Here is a 22,509-nt window from a genome sequence, read left to right on the forward strand (position 1 = left end):
TGGAGACAGTGTTAGAGTCGGTGCAAGATGGGTGCATGGTTTGCGCTAGATGTACTATAGGCTTACAAATCGTTTTGGACGCACCTGATGGAACTCCTAGGTGACGTGGGTCATGTGGAATCTCGCTTCTTTCTGTTTGGAGATAGTGTTGGTGTCGGTGCAGATAGGTGCATGGTTTGCGCTAGACGTACCATAGGCTTATAAATCGTTTTGGACGCACTCGGTGGTACCACTAGGTGATGAGGCTCAAGTGGAAGCTCATTTCGACCTTTCGGATATAGTGCTAACCTTGACGCAAGATAGGTGCACGGTTTGCGTGGAATGTACCATTGCATTAGAAATCGTTTTGGACGCACCTGATGGAACTGCTAGGTGACGTGGGTCATGTGGAATCTCACTTCATTTCGTTCGGAGACAGTGTTTGTGTCAGTGCAAGATAGGTGCATGGTTTGCGCTAGATATACCATTGGCTTACAAATCGTTTTGGACGCACCCGATGGAACTCCTAGGTGACGTGGATCATGTGGAATATCACTTCTTTCTGTTTGGAGACAGTGTTGGTGTTGGTTAGGTGATCTGGGTCATGTGGAATCTGACTTCATTCCGTTTGGAGACTGTGTTGGTGTCGGTGCAAGATAGGTGCATGGTTTGCGCTAGACGTACCATAGACTTATAAATCATTTTGGACGCACTCGATGGTACCACTAGGTGATGAGGCTCAAGAGGAAGCTCATTTCGGCCTTTCAGATAAAGTGCTAATCTTGACGCAAGATAGGTGCACAGTTTGCGTGGAACGTACCATTGGCTCAGAAATCATTTTGGACGCACCCGATGGAACTCCTAGGTGATGTGGGTCATGTGGAATCCTACTTCTTTCCGTTTGGAGACAGTGTTAATGTCGGTGCAAGATAGGTGCATGGTTTGTGCTATACATAGCATAGGCTTATAAATCATTTTGGACGCACTCGATGGTACCACTAGGTGATGAGGCTCAAGTGGAAGCTCGTTTTGGCCTTTCGGATATAGTGCTAATCTTGACGCAAGATAGGTGCACGGTTTGCGTGGAATGTACCATTGGATCGGAAATCATTTTGGAGGCACCCGATGGAACTGCTAGGTGACATGGGTCATGTGGAATCTCACTTCATTTCGTTTGTAGACAGTGTTAGTGTCGGTGCAAGATAGGTGCATGGTCTGCGCTAGATATACCATATGCTTACAAATCATTTTGGACGCACCCGATGGAACTCCTAGGTGACGTGGGTCATGTGGAATATCGCTTCTTTCCATTTGGATATAGTGTTGGTGTTGGTTAGGTGACGTGGGTCATGTGGAATCTCACTTCATTCTGTTTGGAGACAGTGTTAGAGTCGGTGCAAGATAGGTGCATGGTTTGCGCTAGATGTACTATAGGCTTACAAATCATTTTGGATGCACCTGATGGAACTCCTAGGTGACGTGGGACATGTGGAATCTCGCTTCTTTCCGTTTGGAGACAGTGTTGGTGTCGGTGCAGATAGGTGCATGGTTTGCGCTAGACGTACCAAAGGCTTATAAATCATTTTGGACGCACTCGGTTTTACCACTAGGTGACGAGGCTCAAGTGGAAGCTCATTTCGGCCTTTCGGATATAGTGCTAACCTTGAAGCAAGATAGAAGCACGGTTTGCGTGGAATGTACCATTGCATTAGAAATCATTTCAGATATACCATAGGCTTACAAATCATTTTGGACGCACCCGATGGAACTCCTAGGTGACGTGGATCATGTGGAATATCGCTTCTTTCCGTTTGGAGACAGTGTTGGTGTCGGTTAGCTGATCTGGGTCATGTGGAATCTGACTTCATTCCGTTTGGAGACTGTGTTAGTGTCGGTGCAAGATGGGTGCATGGTTTGCAGTGGATGTACCATAGGCTTACAAATCATTTTGGATGCACCCGATGGAACTCCTAGGTGACGTGGGTCATGTGGAATCTCGCTTCTTTCCGTTTGGAGACAGTGTTGGTGTCGGTGCAAGATAGGTGCATGGTTTGCGCTAGACGTACCATAGACTTATAAATCATTTTGGACGCACTCGATGGTACCACTAGGTGATGAGGCTCAAGAGGAAGCTCAATTTGGCCTTTCAGATATAGTGCTAATCTTGACGCAAGATAGGTGCACGGTTTGCGTGGAACGTACCATTGGCTCGGAAATCATTTTGGACGCACCCGATGGAACTCCTAGGTGATGTGGGTCATGTGGAATCCCACTTCTTTCCGTTTGGAGACAGTGTTAATGTCGGTGCAAGATAGGTGCATGGTTTGCGCTAGACGTACCATAGGCTCAACTCGAAGCTCATTTCGGCCTTTCGGACATGGTGCTAATCTTGACGCAAGATAGCTGCATGGTTTGCATCAAACGTACCATTGGATCGGAAATCATTTTGGACACACCCGATGGAACTTCTAGTTGACGTGGGTCATGTGGAATCTCACTTCATTTCATTTGGAGACAGTGTTAGTGTCGGTGCAAGATAGGTGCATGGTTTGCGCTAGATATACCATAGGCTTACAAATTATTTTGGACGCACCCGATGGAACTCCTAGGTGACATGGGTCATGTGGAATATCACTTCTTTCCGTTTGGAGACAGAGTTGGTGTTGGTTAGGTGACATGGGTCGTGTGGAATCTCACTTCATTCCATTTGGAGACAGTGTTAGAGTCGGTGGAAGATGGGTGCATGGTTTGTGCTAGATGTACCATAGGCTTACAAATTGTTTTGGACACACCCGATGGAACTCCTACGTGACATGGGTCATGTGGAATCTCGCTTCTTTCCGTTTGGAGACAGTGTAGGTGCAAGATAGGTGCATGGTTTGCGTTATACATAGCATAGGCTTATAAACAATTTTGGACGCACTCGGTGGTACCACTAGGTGACGAGGCTCAAGTGGAAGCTCGTTTTGGCCTTTTGGATATAGTGCTAATCTTGACGCAAGATAGGTGCACGATTTGCGTGGAATGTACCATTGGATCGGAAATCATTTTGGAGGCACCCGATGGAACTGCTAGGTGACGTGGGTCATGTGGAATCCCACTTCATTTCGTTTGTAGACAGTGTTAGTGTCGGTGCAAGATAGGTGCATGGTTTGTGCTAGATATTCCATAGGCTTACAAATTGTTTTGGACGCACCCGATGGAACTCCTAGGTGACGTGGGTCATGTGGAATATCGCTTCTTTCTGTTTGGAGATAGTGTTGGTGTTGGTTAGGTGACGTGGGTCATGTGGAATCTCACTTCATTCCGTTTGGAGACAGTGTTAGAGTCAGTGCAAGATGGGTGCATGGTTTGCGCTAGATGTATCATAGGCTTACAAATCGTTTTGGACGCACCCGATGGAACTCCTAGGTGATGTGGGTCATGTGGAATCTCGCTTCTTTCCGTTTGGAGACAGTGTTGGTGTCGATGCAAGATAGGTGCATGGTTTGCGCTAGACGTACCATAGGCTTATAAATCGTTTTGGACGCACTCGACGGTACCACTAGGTGATGAGGCTCAAGAGGAAGCTTGTTTTGGCCTTTCACATATAGTGCTAATCTTGACGCAAGATAGGTGCATGGTTTGCGTGGAACGTACCATTGGCTCGGAAATCGTTTTGGACGCACCCGATGGAACTCCTTGGTGATGTGGGTCATGTGGAATCCCACTTCTTTCCGTTTCGAGACAGTGTTGGTGTCGGTGCAAGATAGGTGCATGGTTTGCGCTATACATAGCATAGGTTTATAAATCGTTTTGGACGCACTCGGTGGTACCACTAGGTGACGAGGCTCAAGTGGAAGCTTGTTTTGGCCTTTCGGATATAGTGCTAATCTTGACGCAAGATAGGTGCACGGTTTGCGTGGAATGTACCATTGGATCGGGAATCGTTTTGGAGGCACCCGATGGAACTGCTAGTTGACGTGGGTCAAGTGGAATCTCACTTCAATTCGTTTGTAGATAGTGTTAGTGTCGGTGCAAGATAGGTGCAAGGTTTGCGCTAGATATACCATAGGCTTACAAATCGTTTTGGACGCACCCGATGGAACTCCTAGGTGACGTGGGTCATGTGGAATATCGCTTCTTTCCATTTGGAGACAGTGTTGGTGTTGGTTTGGTGATCTAGGTCATGTGGAATCTGACTTCATTCCGTTTGGAGACAGTGTTAGTGTCGGTGCAAGGTTTGCGGTGGATGTACCATAGGCTTAAAAATCGTTTTGGATGCACCTGATGGAACTCCTAGGTGACGTGGGTTAGGTGGAATCTCACTTCTTTCTGTTTGGAGACAGTGTTGGTGTCGGTGCAAGATAGTTGCATGGTTTGCGCTAGACGTACCATAGGCTTATAAATCGTTTTGGACGCACTCGGTGGTACCACTAGGTGACGAGGCTCAAGAGGAAGCTCGTTTCGGCCTTTCAGATATAGTGCTAATCTTGACGCAAGATAGGTGCATGGTTTACGTGGAACGTACCATTGGCTCGGAAATCATTTTGGACGCACCCGATGGAACTCCTAGGTGATGTGGGTCATGTGGAATCTCAATTCTTTTCCGTTTGGAGACAGTGTTAATGTCGGTGCAAGATAGGTGCATGGTTTGCGCTAGACGTACCATAGGCTCAACTCGAAGCTCGTCTTGCCTTTCGGACATGGTGCTAATCTTGACGCAACATAGCTGCATGGTTTGCGTCAAACGTACCATTGGATCGTAAATCATTTTGGACGCACCCGTTGGAACTGCTAGGTGACGTGGGTCTTGTGGAATCACACTTCATTTTGTTTGGAGACAGTGTTAGTGTCGGTGCAAGATAGGTGCATGGTTTGCGCTAGATATTCCATAGGCTTACAAATTGTTTGGACGCACCCGATGGAACTCCTAGGTGACGTGGGTCATGTGGAATATCGCTTCTTTCTGTTTGGAGATAGTGTTGGTGTTGGTTAGGTGACGTGGGTCATGTGGAATCTCACTTCATTCCGTTGGAGACAGTGTTAGAGTCAGTGCAAGATGGGTGCATGGTTTGCGCTAGATGTATCATAGGCTTACAAATCGTTTTGGACGCACCCGATGGAACTCCTAGGTGATGTGGGTCATGTGGAATCTTGCTTCTTTCCGTTTGGAGACAGTGTTGGTGTCGGTGCAAGATAGGTGCATGGTTTGCGCTAGACGTACCATAGGCTTATAAATCGTTTTGGACGCACTCGATGGTACCACTAGGTGATGAGGCTCAAGAGGAAGCTGTTTTGGCCTTTCACATATAGTGCTAATCTTGACGCAAGATAGGTGCATGGTTTGCGTGGAACGTACCATTGGCTCGGAAATCATTTTGGACGCACCCGATGGAACTCCTAGGTGATGTGGGTCATGTGGAATCCCACTTCTTTCTGTTTGGAGATAGTGTTGGTGTCAGTGCAAGATAGGTGCATGGTTTGCGCTATACATAGCATAGGTTTATAATTCGTTTTGGACGCACTCGGTGGTACCACTAGGTGACGAGGCTCAAGTGGAAGCTCGTTTTGGCCTTTCGGATATAGTGCTAATCTTGATGCAAGACAGGTGCACGGTTTGCGTGGAATGTACCATTGGATCGGAAATCGTTTGGAGACACCCGATGGAACTGCTAGGTGACGTGGGTCATGTGGAATCTCACTTCAATTCGTTTGTAGATAGTGTTAGTGTCGGTGCAAGATAGGTGCATGGTTTGCGCTAGATATACCATAGGCTTACAAATCATTTTGGACGCACCCGATGGAACTCCTAGGTGACGTGGGTCATGTGGAATATCGCTTCTTTCCATTTGGAGATAGTGTTGGTGTTGGTTAGGTGACGTGGGTCATATGGAATCTCACTTCATTCTGTTTGGAGACAGTGTTAGAGTCGGTGCAAGATGGGTGCATGGTTTGCGCTAGATGTACTATAGGCTTACAAATTGTTTTGGACGCACCTGATGGAACTCCTAGGTGACGTGAGTCATGTGGAATCTTGCTTCTTTCTGTTTGGAGATAGTGTTGGTGTCGGTGCAGATAGGTGCATGGTTTGCGCTAGACGTACCATAGGCTTATAAATCGTTTTGGACGCACTCGATGGTACCACTAGGTGACGAGGCTCAAGTGGAAGCTCATTTTGGCCTTTTGGATATAGTGCTAACCTTGACGCAAGATAGGTGCACGGTTTGCGTGGAATGTACCATTGCATTAGAAATCATTTTGGACGCACCTGATGGAACTGCTAGGTGACGTGGGTCATGTGGAATCTCACTTCATTTCGTTTGGAGACAGTGTTTGTATCGGTGCAAGATAGGTGCAAGGTTTGCGCTAGATATACCATAGGCTTACAAATCGTTTTGGACGCACCCGATGGAACTCCTAGGTGATGTGGATCATGTGGAATCACGCTTCTTTCCGTTTGGAGACAGTGTTGGTGTTGGTTAGGTGATCTGGATCATGTGGAATCTGACTTCATTCTGTTTGGAGACAGTGTTAGTGTTGGTGCAAGGTTTGCGGTGGATGTACCATAGGCTTACAAATCGTTTTGGATGCACCTGATGGAACTCCTAGGTGACGTGGGTCATGTGGAATCTCACTTCTTTCCGTTTGGAGACAGTGTTGGTGTCGGTGCAAGATAGGTGCATGGTTTGTGCTAGACGTACCATAGGCTTATAAATCGTTTTGGACGCACTCGGTGGTACCACTAGGTGACGAGGCTCAAGAGGAAGCTCGTTTCGGCCTTTCAGATATAGTGCTAATCTTGACGCAAGATAGGTGCACGGTTTACGTGGAATGTACCATTGGCTCGGAAATCGTTTTGGACGCACCTGATGGAACTCCTAGGTGACGTGGGTCATGTGGAATCTCAATTCTTTCCGTTTGGAGACAGTGTTAATGTCGGTGCAAGATAGGTGCATGGTTTGCGCTAGACGTACCATAGGCTCAACTCGAAGCTCGTCTCGGCCTTTCGGACATGGTGCTAATCTTGACGCAACATAGCTGCATGGTTTGTGTCAAACGTACCATTGGATCGTAAATCATTTTGGACGCACCCGTTGGAACAGCTAGGTGACGTGGGTCTTGTGGAATCACACTTCATTTTGTTTGGAGACAGTGTTAGTGTCGGTGCAAGATAGGTGCATGGTTTGCGCTAGATATACCATAGGCTTACAAATTGTTTTGGACGCACCCGATGGAACTCCTAGGTGACGTGGGTCATGTGGAATATCGCTTCTTTCTGTTTGGAGACAGTGTTGGTTTTGGTTAGGTGACATGGGTCATGTGGAATCTCACTTCATTCCGTTTGGAGATAGTGTTAGAGTCGGTGCAAGATGCGTGCATGGTTTGCGCTGGATGTATCATAGGCTTACAAATCATTTTGGACGCACCCGATGGAACTCCTAGGTGATGTGGGTCATGTGGAATCTCGCTTCTTTCCGTTTGGAGATAGTGTTGGTGTCGGTGCAAGATAGGTGCATGGTTTACACTAGACGTACCATAGGCGTTTTCGACGCACTCGATGGTACCACTAGGTGATGAGGCTCAAGAGGAAGCTTGTTTTCGCCTTTCAGATATAGTGCTAATCTTGACGCAAGATAGGTGCACGGTTTGCGTGGAACGTACCATTGGCTCGGAAATCATTTTGGACGCACCCGATGGAACTCCTAGGTGATGTGGGTCATGTGGAATCCCACTTCTTTCCATTTGGAGACAGTGTTGGTGTCGGTGCAAGATAGGTGCATGGTTTGCGCTATACATAGCATAGGCTTATAAATCGTTTTGGACAAACTCGGTGGTACCACTAGGTGACGAGGCTCAAGTGGAAGCTCGTTTTGGCCTTTCGGATATAGTGCTAATCTTGACGCAAGATAGGTGCACGGTTTGCGTGGAATGTACCATTGGATCGGAAATCGTTTTGGAGGCACCCGATGGAACTGCTAGGTGACGTGGGTCTTGTGGAATCTCACTTCATTTCGTTTGTAGACAGTGTTAGTGTCGGTGCAAGATAGGTGCATGGTTTGAGCTAGATATACCATAGGCTTACAAATCGTTTTGGACGCACCCGATGGAACTGCTAGGTGACGTGGGTCATGTGGAATATCGCTTCTTTCCATTTGGAGATAGTGTTGGTGTTGGTTAGGTGATGTGGGTCATATGGAATCTCACTTCATTCTGTTTGGAGACAGTGTTAGAGTCGGTGCAAGATGGGTGCATGGTTTGCGGTGGATGTACCATAGGCTTACAAATCGTTTTGGATGCACCCGATGGAACTCCTAGGTGACGTGGGTCATGTGGAATCTCGCTTCTTTCCGTTTAGAGATAGTGTTGGTGTCGGTGCAAGATAGGTGCATGGTTTGCACTAGACGTACCATAGGCTTATAAATCGTTTTGGACGCACTTGGTGGTACCACTAGGTGACGAGGCTCAAGAGGAAGCTCATTTCGGCCTTTTAGATATAGTGCTAATCTTGACGCAAGATAGGTGCACGGTTTGCGTGGAACGTACCATTGGCTCGGAAATCATTTTGGATGCACCCGATGGAACTCCTAGGTGATGTGGGTCATGTGGAATCTCACTTCTTTCTGTTTGGAGACAGTGTTAATGTCGGTGCAAGATAGGTGCATGGTTTGCGCTAGACGTACCATAGGCTCAACTCGAAGCTCTTTTCGGCCTTTCGGACATGGTGCTAATCTTGACGCAAGATAGCTGCATGGTTTGCGTCAAACGTACCATTGGATCGTAAATCATTTTGGACACACCCGTTGGAACTGCTAGGTGACGTGGGTCTTATGGAATCACACTTCATTTTGTTTAGAGACAGTGTTAGTGTCGGTGCAAGATAGGTGCATGGTTTGCGCTAGATATACCATAGGCTTACAAATTATTTTGGACGCACCCGATGGAACTCCTAGGTGACGTGGGTCATGTGGAATATCACTTCTTTCTATTTGGAGACAGTGTTGGTGTTGGTTAGGTGACGTGGGTCATGTGGAATCTCACTTCATTCCATTTGGAGACAGTGTTAGAGTCGGTGCAAGATGGGTGCATGGTTTGCGCTAGATGTATCATAGGCTTACAAATCGTTTTGGACGCATCCGATGGAACTCCTAGGTGATGTGGGTCATGTGGAATCTCGCTTCTTTCTGTTTAGAGACAGTGTTGGTGTCAGTGCAAGATAGGTGAATGGTTTGCGCTAGAGGTACCATAGGCTTATAAATCGTTTTGGATGCACTCGATGGTACCACTAGGTGATGATGCTCAAGAGGAAGCTTGTTTTGGCCTTTCAGATATAGTGCTAATCTTAACGCAAGATAGGTGCACGGTTTGTGTGGAACGTACCATTGGCTCGGAAATCGTTTTGGACGCACCCGATGGAACTCCTAGGTGATGTGGGTCATGTGGAATCCCACTTCTTTCCGTTTGGAGACAGTGTTAATGTCGGTGCAAGATAGGTGCATGGTTTGTGCTAGATGTTCCATAGGCTCAACTCGAAGCTCGTTTTGGCCTTTCGGACATGGTGCTAATCTTGACGCAAGATAGCTGCATGGTTTGCGTCAAACGTACCATTGGATCGGAAATCATTTTGGACGCACCCGATGGAACTACTAGGTGACGTGGGTCATGTGGAATCTCACTTCATTTCGTTTGGAGACAGTGTTAGTGTCGGTGCAAGATAGGTGCATGGTTTGCGCTAGATATAACATAGGCTTACAAATCATTTTGGACGCACCCGATGGAACTCCAGGTGACGTGGGTCATGTGGAATATCGCTTCTTTCCGTTTGGAGATAGTGTTGGTGTTGGTTAGGTGACGTGGGTCATGTGGAATCTCACTTCATTCTATTTGGAGACAGTGTTAGAGTCGGTGCAAGATGGGTGCATGGTTTGCGCTAGATGTACCATAGGCTTACAAATCGTTTTGGATGCACCCGATGGAACTCCTAGGTGACGTGGGTCATGTGGAATCTCGCTTCTTTCCGTTTGGAGACAGTGTTGGTGTCGGTGCAAGATAGGTGCATGGTTTGCGCTAGACGTACCATAGGCTTATAAATCGTTTTGGACGCACTCGATGGTACCACTAGGTGACGAGGCTCAAGAGGAAGCTCGTTTCGGCCTTTCAGATATAGTGCTAATCTTGACGCAAGATAGGTGCACGGTTTGCGTGGAACGTACCATTGGCTCGGAAATCGTTTTGGACGCACCCGATGGAACTCCTAGGTGACGTGGGTCATGTGGAATCTCACTTTCGTTTGGAGACAGTGTTTGTGTCGGTGCAAGATAGGTGCTTGGTTTGCGCTAGACGTATCATAGGTCATAGGCTCAACTCGAAGCTCATTTCGGCCTTTCGGACATTGTGCTAATCTTGACGCAAGATAGCTGCATGGTTTGCATCAAACGTACCATTGGATCGGAAATCATTTTGGACGCACCCATTGGAACTGCTAGGTAACGTGGGTCATGTGGAATCACACTTCATTTCGTTTGGAGACAGTGTTAGTGTCAGTGCAAGATAGGTGCATGGTTTGCGCTAGATATACCATAGGCTTACAAATCATTTTGGACGCACCCGATGGAACTCGTAGGTGACGTGGGTCATGTGGAATCTCGCTTCTTTTCGTTTGGAGATAGTGTTGGTGTTGGTTAGGTGACGTGGGTCATGTGGAATCTCGCTTCATTCCATTTGGAGACAGTGTTAGAGTCGGTGCAAGATGGGTGCATGGTTTGCGCTAGATGTACCATAGGCTTACAAATCGTTTTGGATGCACCCGATGGAACTCCTAGGTGATGTGGGTCATGTGGAATCTCGCTTCTTTCTGTTTGGAGACAGTGTTGGTTTTGGTTAGGTGACGTGGGTCATGTGGAATCTCGCTTCATTCCATTTGGAGACAGTGTTAGAGTCGGTGCAAGATGGGTGCATGGTTTGCGCTGGATGTATCATAGGCTTACAAATCATTTTGGACGCACCCGATGGAACTCCTAGGTGATGTGGGTCATGTGGAATCTCGCTTCTTTCCGTTTGGAGACAGTGTTGGTGTCGGTGCAAGATAGGTGCATGGTTTGCGCTAGACGTACCATAGGCTTATAAATCGTTTTGGACGCACTCGGTGTTACCACTAGGTGACGAGGCTCAAGTGGAAGCTCATTTCGGCCTTTCGGATATAGTGCTAACCTTGACGCAAGATAGGTGCACGGTTTGCGTGGAATGTACCATTGCATCAGAAATTGTTTTGGACGCACCCGATGGAACTGCTAGGTGACGTGGGTCATGTGGAATCTCACTTCATTTTGTTTGGAGACAGTGTTTGTGTCGGTGCAAGATAGGTGCATGGTTTGCGCTAGATATACCATAGGCTTACAAATCATTTTGGACGCACCCGATGGAACTCCTAGGTGACGTGGATCATGTGGAATATCGCTTCTTTCCGTTTGGAGACAGTGTTGGTGTTGGTTAGGTGATCTAGGTCATGTGGAATCTGACTTCATTCCGTTTGGAGACAATGTTAGTGTCGGTGCAAGATGGGTGCATGGTTTGCGGTGGATGTACCATAGACTTACAAATCGTTTTGGATGCACCCGATGGAACTCCTAGGTGACGCGGGTCATGTGGAATCTCGCTTCTTTCTGTTTGGAGACAGTGTTGGTGTTGGTGCAAGATAGGTGCATGGTTTGCGCTAGACGTACCAGAGGCTTATAAATCGTTTTGGACGCACTCGATGGTACCACTAGGTGACGAGGCTCAAGAGGAAGCTCGTTTCGGCCTTTCAGATATAGTGCTAATCTTGACGCAAGATAGGTGCATGGTTTGCGTGGAACGTACCATTGGCTCAGAAATCGTTTTGGACGCACCCGAAGGAACTCCTAGGTTATGTGGGTCATGTGGAATCCCACTTCTTTCCGTTTGGAGACAGTGTTAATGTCGGTGCAAGATAGGTGCATGGTTTGCGCTAGACGTAGCATAGGCTTATAAATCGTTTTGGACGCACTCGGTGGTACCACTAGGTGACGTGGCTCAAGTGGAAGCTCGTTTTGGCCTTTCGGATATAGTGCTAATCTTGACGCAAGATAGGTGCACGGTTTGCATGGAATATACCATTGGATCGGAAATCATTTTGGAGGCACCCGATGGAACTGCTAGGTGACGTGGGTCATGTGGAATCTCACTTTATTTCGTTTGTAGACAGTGTTAGTGTCGGTGCAAGATAGGTGCATGGTTTGCGCTAGATATAACATAGGCTTACAAATCATTTTGGACGCACCCAATGGAACTCCTAGGTGACGTGGGTCATGTGGAATATCGCTTCTTTCCATTTGGAGACAGTGTTGGTGTTGGTTAGGTGACGTGGGTCATGTGGAATCTCACTTCATTCCGTTTGGAGACAGTGTTAGAGTCGGTGCAAGATGGGTGCATGGTTTGCGCTGGATGTATCATAGGCTTACAAATCGTTTTGGACGCACCCGATGGAACTGCTAGGTGACGTGGGTCATGTGGAATCTCACTTTATTTCATTTGTAGACAGTGTTAGTGTCGGTGCAAGATAGGTGCAGGGTTTGCGCTAGATATACCATAGGCTAACAAATCATTTTGGACGCACCCGATGGAACTCCTAGGTGACGTGGGTCATGTGGAATATCGCTTCTTTCCGTTTGGAGATAGTGTTGGTGTTGGTTAGGTGACGTGGGTCATGTGGAATCTCACTTCATTCCATTTGGAGACAGTGTTAGAGTCGGTGCAAGATGGGTGCATGGTTTGCGGTAGATGTACCATAGGCTTATAAATCATTTTGGATGCACCCGATGGAACACCTAGGTGACGTGGGTCTTGTGGAATCTCGCTTCTTTCCGTTTAGAGACAGTGTTGGTGTTGGTGCAAGATAGGTGCATGGTTTGCGCTAGACGTACCATAGGCTTATAAATCGTTTTGGACGCACTCGGTGTTACCACTTGGTGACGAGGCTCAAGTGGAAGCTCGTTTTGGCCTTTCGGATATAGTGCTAACCTTGACGCAAGATAGGTGCACGGTTTGCGTGGAATGTACCATTGCATCAGAAATCATTTTCGACACACCCGATGGAACTGCTAGGTGACGTGGGTCATGTGGAATCTCACTTCATTTTGTTTGGAGATAGTGTTTGTGTCGGTGCAAGATAGGTGCATGGTTTGCGCTAGATATACCATAGGCTTACAAATCATTTTGGACGCACCCGATGGAACTCCTAGTTGACGTGGATCATGTGGAATATCGCTTCTTTCCGTTTGGAGACAGTGTTGGAGTTGGTTAGGTGATCTGGGTCATGTGGAATCTGACTTCATTCTATTTGGAGACAGTGTTAGTGTCGGTGCAAGATGGGTGCATGGTTTGTGGTGGATGTACCATAGACTTACAAATCATTTTGGATGCACCTGATGGAACTCCTAGGTGACGTGGGTCATGTGGAATCTCGCTTCTTTCCGTTTGGAGACAGTGTTGGTGTCGGTGCAAGATAGGTGCATGGTTTGCGCTAGACGTACCATAGGCTTATAAATCGTTTTGGACACACTCGATGGTACCACTAGGTGACAAGGCTCAAGAGGAAGCTCGTTTCGGCCTTTCAAATATAGTGCTAATCTTGACGCAAGATAGGTGCACGGTTTGCGTGGAACGTACCATTGGCTCAGAAATCGTTTTGGACGCACTCGATGGAACTCCTAGGTGATGTGGGCCATGTGGAATCTCACTTTCGTTTGGAGATAGTGTTTGTGTCGGTGCAAGATAGGTGCATGGTTTACGCTAGACGTACCATAGGCTCAACTCGAAGCTCGTTTTGGCCTTTCGGACATTGTGCTAATCTTGACGCAAGATAGCTGCATGGTTTGCATCAAACGTACCATTGGATCGGAAATCATTTTGGACGCACCCGTTGGAACTGCTAGGTAACGTGGGTCATGTGGAATCACACTTCATTTCGTTTGGAGACAGTGTTAGTGTCGGTGCAAGATAGGTGCATGGTTTGCGCTAGATATACCATAGGCTTACAAATCATTTTGGCCGCACCCGATGGAACTCCTAGGTGACGTGGGTCATGTGGAATCTCGCTTCTTTCCGTTTGGAGATAGTGTTGGTGTCGGTGCAAGATAGGTGCATGGTTTGCGCTAGACGTACCATAGGCTTATAAATCATTTTGGACGCACTCAATGGTACCACTAGGTGATGAGGCTCAAGAGGAAGCTCGTTTCGGCCTTTCAGATATAGTGCTAATCTTGACGCAAGATAGGTGCATGGTTTGCGTGGAACGTACCATTGGCTCGGAAATCGTTTTGGACGCACCCGATGGAACTCCTAGGTGATGTGGGTCATGTGGAATCCCACTTCTTTCTGTTTGGAGACAGTGTTAATGTCGGTGCAAGATAGGTGCATGGTTTGCGCTAGACATACCATAGGCTCAACTCGAAGCTCGTTTCGGCCTTTCGGACATGGTGCTAATCTTGACGCAAGATAGCTGCATGGTTTGCGTCAAACGTACCATTGGATCGAAAATCATTTTGGACACACCCGATGGAACTTCTAGGTGACGTGGGTCATGTGGAATCTCACTTCATTTCGTTTGGAGACAGTGTTAGTGTCGGTGCAAGATAGGTGCATGGTTTGCGCTAGATATACCATAGGCTCACAAATTGTTTTGGACGCACCCGATGGAACTCCTAGGTGATGTGGGTCATGTGGAATCTCGCTTCTTTCCGTTTGGAGATAGTGTTGGTGTTGGTTAGGTGACGTGGGTCATGTGGAATCTCGCTTCATTCCATTGGGAGATAGTGTTAGTGTCGGTGCAAGATAGGTGCATGGTTTGCGCTAGATGTACCATAGGCTTACTAATCGTTTTGGATGCACCCAATGGAACTCCTAGGTGACGTGGGTCATGTGGAATCTCGCTTCTTTCCGTTTGGAGATAGTGTTGGTGTCAGTGCAAGATAGGTGCATGGTTTGCGCTAGACGTACCATAGGCTAATAAATCGTTTTGCACGCACTCGGTGTTACCACTAGGTGACGAGGCTCAAGTGGAAGCTCATTTCGGCCTTTCGGATATAGTGCTAACCTTGACGCAAGATAGGTGCACGGTTTGAGTGGAATGTACCATTGCATCAGAAATCGTTTTGGACGCACCCGATGGAACTGCTAGGTGACTTGGGTCATGTGGAATCTCACTTCATTTTGTTTGGAGACAGTGTTTGTGTCGGTGCAAGATAGGTGCATGGTTTGCGCTAGATATATCATAGGCTTACAAATCATTTTGGACGCACCCGATGGAACTCCTAGGTGACGTGGATCATGTGGAATATCGCTTCTTTCCGTTTGGAGACAGTGTTGGTGTTGGTTAGGTGATCTGGGTCATGTGGAATCTGACTTCATTCCGTTTGGAGACAATGTTAGTGTCGGTGCAAGATGGGTGCATGGTTTGCGGTGGATGTACCATAGACTTACAAATCATTTTGGATGCACCCGATGGAACTCCTAGGTGATGCGGGTCATGTGGAATCTCGCTTCTTTCCGTTTGGAGACAGTGTTGGTGTTGGTGCAAGATAGGTGCATGGTTTGTGCTAGACGTACCATAGGCTTATAAATCATTTTGGACGCACTCGATGGTACCACTAGGTGATGAGGCTCAAGAGGAAGCTCGTTTTGGCCTCTCAGATATAGTGCTAATCTTGATGCAAGATAGGTGCATGGTTTGCGTGGAACGTACCATTGGCTCAGAAATCGTTTTGGATGCACCCGATGGAACTCCTAGGTTATGTGGGTCATGTGGAATCCCACTTCTTTCTGTTTGGAGACAGTGTTAATGTCGGTGCAAGATAGGTGCATGGTTTGCGCTAGACGTAGCATAGGCTTATAAATCATTTTGGACGCACTCGGTGGTACCACTAGGTGACGAGGCTCAAGTGGAAGCTCGTTTTGGCCTTTCGGATATAGTGCTAATCTTGACGCAAGATAGGTGCACGGTTTGCGTGGAATATACCATTGGATCGGAAATCATTTTGGAGGCACCCGATGGAACTGCTAGGTGACGTGGGTCATGTGGAATCTCACTTTATTTCGTTTGTAGACAGTGTTAGTGTCGGTGCAAGATAGGTGCATGGTTTGCGCTAGATATACCATAGTCTAACAAATCATTTTGGACGCACCCGATGGAACTCCTAGGTGACGTGGGTCATGTGGAATATCGCTTCTTTCTATTTGGAGACAGTGTTGGTTTTGGTTAGGTGACATGGGTCATGTGGAATCTCACTTCATTCTGTTTGGAGACAGTGTTAGAGTCGGTGCAAGATGGGTGCATGGTTTGCGCTGGATGTATCATAGGCTTACAAATCATTTTGGACGCACCCGATGGAACTCCTAGGTGATGTGGGTCATGTGGAATCTCGCTTCTTTCCGTTTGGAGATAGTGTTGGTGTCGGTGCAAGATAGGTGCATGGTTTACGCTAGACGTACCATAGGCGTTTTCAACGCACTCGATGGTACCACTAGGTGATGAGGCTCAAGAGGAAGCTTGTTTTCGCCTTTCAGATATAGTGCTAATCTTGACGCAAGATAGGTGCACGGTTTGCGTGGAACGTACCATTGGCTCGGAAATCATTTTGGACGCACCCGATGGAACTCCTAGGTGATGTGGGTCATGTGGAATCCCACTTCTTTCCATTTGGAGACAGTGTTGGTGTCGGTGCAAGATAGGTGCATGGTTTGCGCTATACATAGCATAGGCTTATAAATCATTTTGGACGCACTCGGTGGTACCACTAGGTGACGAGGCTCAAGTGGAAGCTCGTTTTGGCCTTTCGGATATAGTGCTAATCTTGACGCAAGATAGGTGCACGGTTTGCGTGGAATGTACCATTGGATCGGAAATCGTTTTGGAGGCACCCGATGGAACTGCTAGGTGACGTGGGTCTTGTGGAATCTCACTTCATTTCGTTTGTAGATAGTGTTAGTGTCGGTGCAAGATAGGTGCATGGTTTGAGCTAGATATACCATAGGCTTACAAATCGTTTTGGACGCACCTGATGGAACTGCTAGGTGACGTGGGTCATGTGGAATATCGCTTCTTTCCGTTTGGAGATAAAGTTGGTGTTGGTTAGGTGATGTGGGTCATATGGAATCTCACTTCATTCTGTTTGGAGACAGTGTTAGAGTCGGTGCAAGATGGGTGCATGGTTTGCGGTGGATGTACCATAGGCTTACAAATCGTTTTGGAAGCACCCGATGGAACTCCTAGGTGACGTGGGTCATGTGGAATCTCGCTTCTTTCCGTTTAGAGACAGTGTTGGTGTCGGTGCAAGATAGGTGCATGGTTTGCACTAGACGTACCATAGGCTTATAAATCATTTTGGATGCACTTGGTGGTACCACTAGGTGACGAGGCTCAAGAGGAAGCTCGTTTCGGCCTTTCAGATATAGTGCTAATCTTGACGCAAGATAGGTGCATGGTTTGCGTGGAACGTACCATTGGCTCGGAAATCATTTTGGACGCACCCAATGGAACTCCTAGGTGATGTGGGTCATGTGGAATCTCACTTCTTTCCGTTTGGAGACAGTGTTAATGTCGGTGCAAGATAGGTGCATGGTTTGTGCTAGACGTACCATAGGCTCAACTCGAAGCTCTTTTCGGCCTTTCGGACATGGTGCTAATCTTGACGCAAGGTAGCTGCATGGTTTGCGTCAAACGTACCATTGGATCGTAAATCATTTTGGACACACCCGTTGGAACTGCTAGGTGACGTGGGTCTTGTGGAATCACACTTCATTTTGTTTGGAGACAGTGTTAGTGTCGGTGCAAGATAGGTGCATGGTTTGCGCTAGATATACCATAGGCTTACAAATTATTTTGGACGCACCCGATGGAACTCCTAGGTGACGTGGGTCATGTGGAATATCACTTCTTTCTGTTTGGAGACAGTGTTGGTGTTGGTTAGGTGACGTGGGTCATGTGGAATCTCACTTCATTCCATTTGGAGACAGTGTTAGAGTCGGTGCAAGATGGGTGCATAGTTTGCGCTGGATGTATCATAGGCTTACAAATCATTTTGGACGCATCCGATGGAACTCCTAGGTGATGTGGGTCATGTGGAATTTCGCTTCTTTCTGTTTAGAGACAGTGTTGGTGTCAGTGCAAGATAGGTGAATGGTTTGCGCTAGACGTACCATAGGCTTATAAATCGTTTTGGATGCACTCGATGGTACCACTAGGTGATGAGGCTCAAGAGGAAGCTTGTTTTGGCCTTTTAGATATAGTGCTAATCTTAACGCAAGATAGGTGCACGGTTTGTGTGGAATGTACCATTGGCTCAGAAATCGTTTTGGACGCACCCGATGGAACTCCTAGGTGACGTGGGTCATGTGGAATCTCACTTTTGTTTGGAGACAGTGTTTGTGTCGGTGCAAGATAGGTGCATGGTTTGCGCTAGACGTATCATAGGCTCAACTCGAAGCTCGTTTCGGCCTTTCGGACATTGTGCTAATCTTGACGCAAGAAAGCTGCATGGTTTGCATCAAACGTACCATTGGATCGGAAATCATTTTGGACGCAGCCATTGGAACTGCTAGGTAACGTGGGTCATGTGGAATCACACTTCATTTCGTTTGGAGACAGTGTTAGTGTCGGTGCAAGATAGGTGCATGGTTTGCGCTAGATATACCATAGGCTTACAAATCATTTTGGCCGCACCCGATGGAACTCCTAGGTGACGTGGGTCATGTGGAATCTCGCTTCTTTCCGTTTGGAGATAGTGTTGGTGTCGGTGCAAGATAGGTGCATGGTTTGCGCTAGACGTACCATAGGCTTATAAATCATTTTGGACGCACTCAATGGTACCACTAGGTGATGAGGCTCAAGAGGAAGCTCGTTTCGGCCTTTCAGATATAGTGCTAATCTTGACGCAAGATAGGTGCATGGTTTGCGTGGAACGTACCATTGGCTCGGAAATCGTTTTGGACGCACCCGATGGAACTCCTAGGTGATGTGGGTCATGTGGAATCCCACTTCTTTCTGTTTGGAGACAGTGTTAATGTCGGTGCAAGATAGGTGCATGGTTTGCGCTAGACATACCATAGGCTCAACTCGAAGCTCGTTTCGGCCTTTCGGACATGGTGCTAATCTTGACGCAAGATAGCTGCATGGTTTGCGTCAAACGTACCATTGGATCGAAAATCATTTTGGACACACCCGATGGAACTTCTAGGTGACGTGGGTCATGTGGAATCTCACTTCATTTCGTTTGGAGACAGTGTTAGTGTCGGTGCAAGATAGGTGCATGGTTTGCGCTAGATATACCATAGGCTCACAAATTGTTTTGGACGCACCCGATGGAACTCCTAGGTGATGTGGGTCATGTGGAATCTCGCTTCTTTCCGTTTGGAGATAGTGTTGGTGTTGGTTAGGTGACGTGGGTCATGTGGAATCTCGCTTCATTCCATTGGGAGATAGTGTTAGTGTCGGTGCAAGATAGGTGCATGGTTTGCGCTAGATGTACCATAGGCTTACTAATCGTTTTGGATGCACCCAATGGAACTCCTAGGTGACGTGGGTCATGTGGAATCTCGCTTCTTTCCGTTTGGAGATAGTGTTGGTGTCAGTGCAAGATAGGTGCATGGTTTGCGCTAGACGTACCATAGGCTAATAAATCGTTTTGCACGCACTCGGTGTTACCACTAGGTGACGAGGCTCAAGTGGAAGCTCATTTCGGCCTTTCGGATATAGTGCTAACCTTGACGCAAGATAGGTGCACGGTTTGAGTGGAATGTACCATTGCATCAGAAATCGTTTTGGACGCACCCGATGGAACTGCTAGGTGACTTGGGTCATGTGGAATCTCACTTCATTTTGTTTGGAGACAGTGTTTGTGTCGGTGCAAGATAGGTGCATGGTTTGCGCTAGATATATCATAGGCTTACAAATCATTTTGGACGCACCCGATGGAACTCCTAGGTGACGTGGATCATGTGGAATATCGCTTCTTTCCGTTTGGAGACAGTGTTGGTGTTGGTTAGGTGATCTGGGTCATGTGGAATCTGACTTCATTCCGTTTGGAGACAATGTTAGTGTCGGTGCAAGATGGGTGCATGGTTTGCGGTGGATGTACCATAGACTTACAAATCGTTTTGGATGCACCCGATGGAACTCCTAGGTGATGCGGGTCATGTGGAATCTCGCTTCTTTCCGTTTGGAGACAGTGTTGGTGTTGGTGCAAGATAGGTGCATGGTTTGTGCTAGACGTACCATAGGCTTATAAATCATTTTGGACGCACTCGATGGTACCACTAGGTGATGAGGCTCAAGAGGAAGCTCGTTTTGGCCTCTCAGATATAGTGCTAATCTTGATGCAAGATAGGTGCATGGTTTGCGTGGAACGTACCATTGGCTCAGAAATCGTTTTGGATGCACCCGATGGAACTCCTAGGTTATGTGGGTCATGTGGAATCCCACTTCTTTCTGTTTGGAGACAGTGTTAATGTCGGTGCAAGATAGGTGCATGGTTTGCGCTAGACGTAGCATAGGCTTATAAATCATTTTGGACGCACTCGGTGGTACCACTAGGTGACGAGGCTCAAGTGGAAGCTCGTTTTGGCCTTTCGGATATAGTGCTAATCTTGACGCAAGATAGGTGCACGGTTTGCGTGGAATATACCATTGGATCGGAAATCATTTTGGAGGCACCCGATGGAACTGCTAGGTGACGTGGGTCATGTGGAATCTCACTTTATTTTGTTTGTAGACAGTGTTAGTGTCGGTGCAAGATAGGTGCATGGTTTGCGCTAGATATACCATAGTCTAACAAATCATTTTGGACGCACCCGATGGAACTCCTAGGTGACGTGGGTCATGTGGAATATCGCTTCTTTCTATTTGGAGACAGTGTTGGTTTTGGTTAGGTGACATGGGTCATGTGGAATCTCACTTCATTCTGTTTGGAGACAGTGTTAGAGTCGGTGCAAGATGGGTGCATGGTTTGCGCTGGATGTATCATAGGCTTACAAATCATTTTGGACGCACCCGATGGAACTCCTAGGTGATGTGGGTCATGTGGAATCTCGCTTCTTTCCGTTTGGAGATAGTGTTGGTGTCGGTGCAAGATAGGTGCATGGTTTACGCTAGACGTACCATAGGCGTTTTCAACGCACTCGATGGTACCACTAGGTGATGAGGCTCAAGAGGAAGCTTGTTTTCGCCTTTCAGATATAGTGCTAATCTTGACGCAAGATAGGTGCACGGTTTGCGTGGAACGTACCATTGGCTCGGAAATCATTTTGGACGCACCCGATGGAACTCCTAGGTGATGTGGGTCATGTGGAATCCCACTTCTTTCCATTTGGAGACAGTGTTGGTGTCGGTGCAAGATAGGTGCATGGTTTGCGCTATACATAGCATAGGCTTATAAATCATTTTGGACGCACTCGGTGGTACCACTAGGTGACGAGGCTCAAGTGGAAGCTCGTTTTGGCCTTTCGGATATAGTGCTAATCTTGACGCAAGATAGGTGCACGGTTTGCGTGGAATGTACCATTGGATCGGAAATCGTTTTGGAGGCACCCGATGGAACTGCTAGGTGACGTGGGTCTTGTGGAATCTCACTTCATTTCGTTTGTAGATAGTGTTAGTGTCGGTGCAAGATAGGTGCATGGTTTGAGCTAGATATACCATAGGCTTACAAATCGTTTTGGACGCACCTGATGGAACTGCTAGGTGACGTGGGTCATGTGGAATATCGCTTCTTTCCGTTTGGAGATAAAGTTGGTGTTGGTTAGGTGATGTGGGTCATATGGAATCTCACTTCATTCTGTTTGGAGACAGTGTTAGAGTCGGTGCAAGATGGGTGCATGGTTTGCGGTGGATGTACCATAGGCTTACAAATCGTTTTGGAAGCACCCGATGGAACTCCTAGGTGACGTGGGTCATGTGGAATCTCGCTTCTTTCCGTTTAGAGACAGTGTTGGTGTCGGTGCAAGATAGGTGCATGGTTTGCACTAGACGTACCATAGGCTTATAAATCATTTTGGATGCACTTGGTGGTACCACTAGGTGACGAGGCTCAAGAGGAAGCTCGTTTCGGCCTTTCAGATATAGTGCTAATCTTGACGCAAGATAGGTGCATGGTTTGCGTGGAACGTACCATTGGCTCGGAAATCATTTTGGACGCACCCGATGGAACTCCTAGGTGATGTGGGTCATGTGGAATCTCACTTCTTTCCGTTTGGAGACAGTGTTAATGTCGGTGCAAGATAGGTGCATGGTTTGTGCTAGACGTACCATAGGCTCAACTCGAAGCTCTTTTCGGCCTTTCGGACATGGTGCTAATCTTGACGCAAGGTAGCTGCATGGTTTGCGTCAAACGTACCATTGGATCGTAAATCATTTTGGACACACCCGTTGGAACTGCTAGGTGACGTGGGTCTTGTGGAATCACACTTCATTTTGTTTGGAGACAGTGTTAGTGTCGGTGCAAGATAGGTGCATGGTTTGCGCTAGATATACCATAGGCTTAC

The sequence above is a fragment of the Miscanthus floridulus genome, chromosome 3, assembly GCF_019320115.1.
Source record: "Miscanthus floridulus cultivar M001 chromosome 3, ASM1932011v1, whole genome shotgun sequence".
NCBI lineage: Eukaryota > Viridiplantae > Streptophyta > Magnoliopsida > Poales > Poaceae > Miscanthus > Miscanthus floridulus.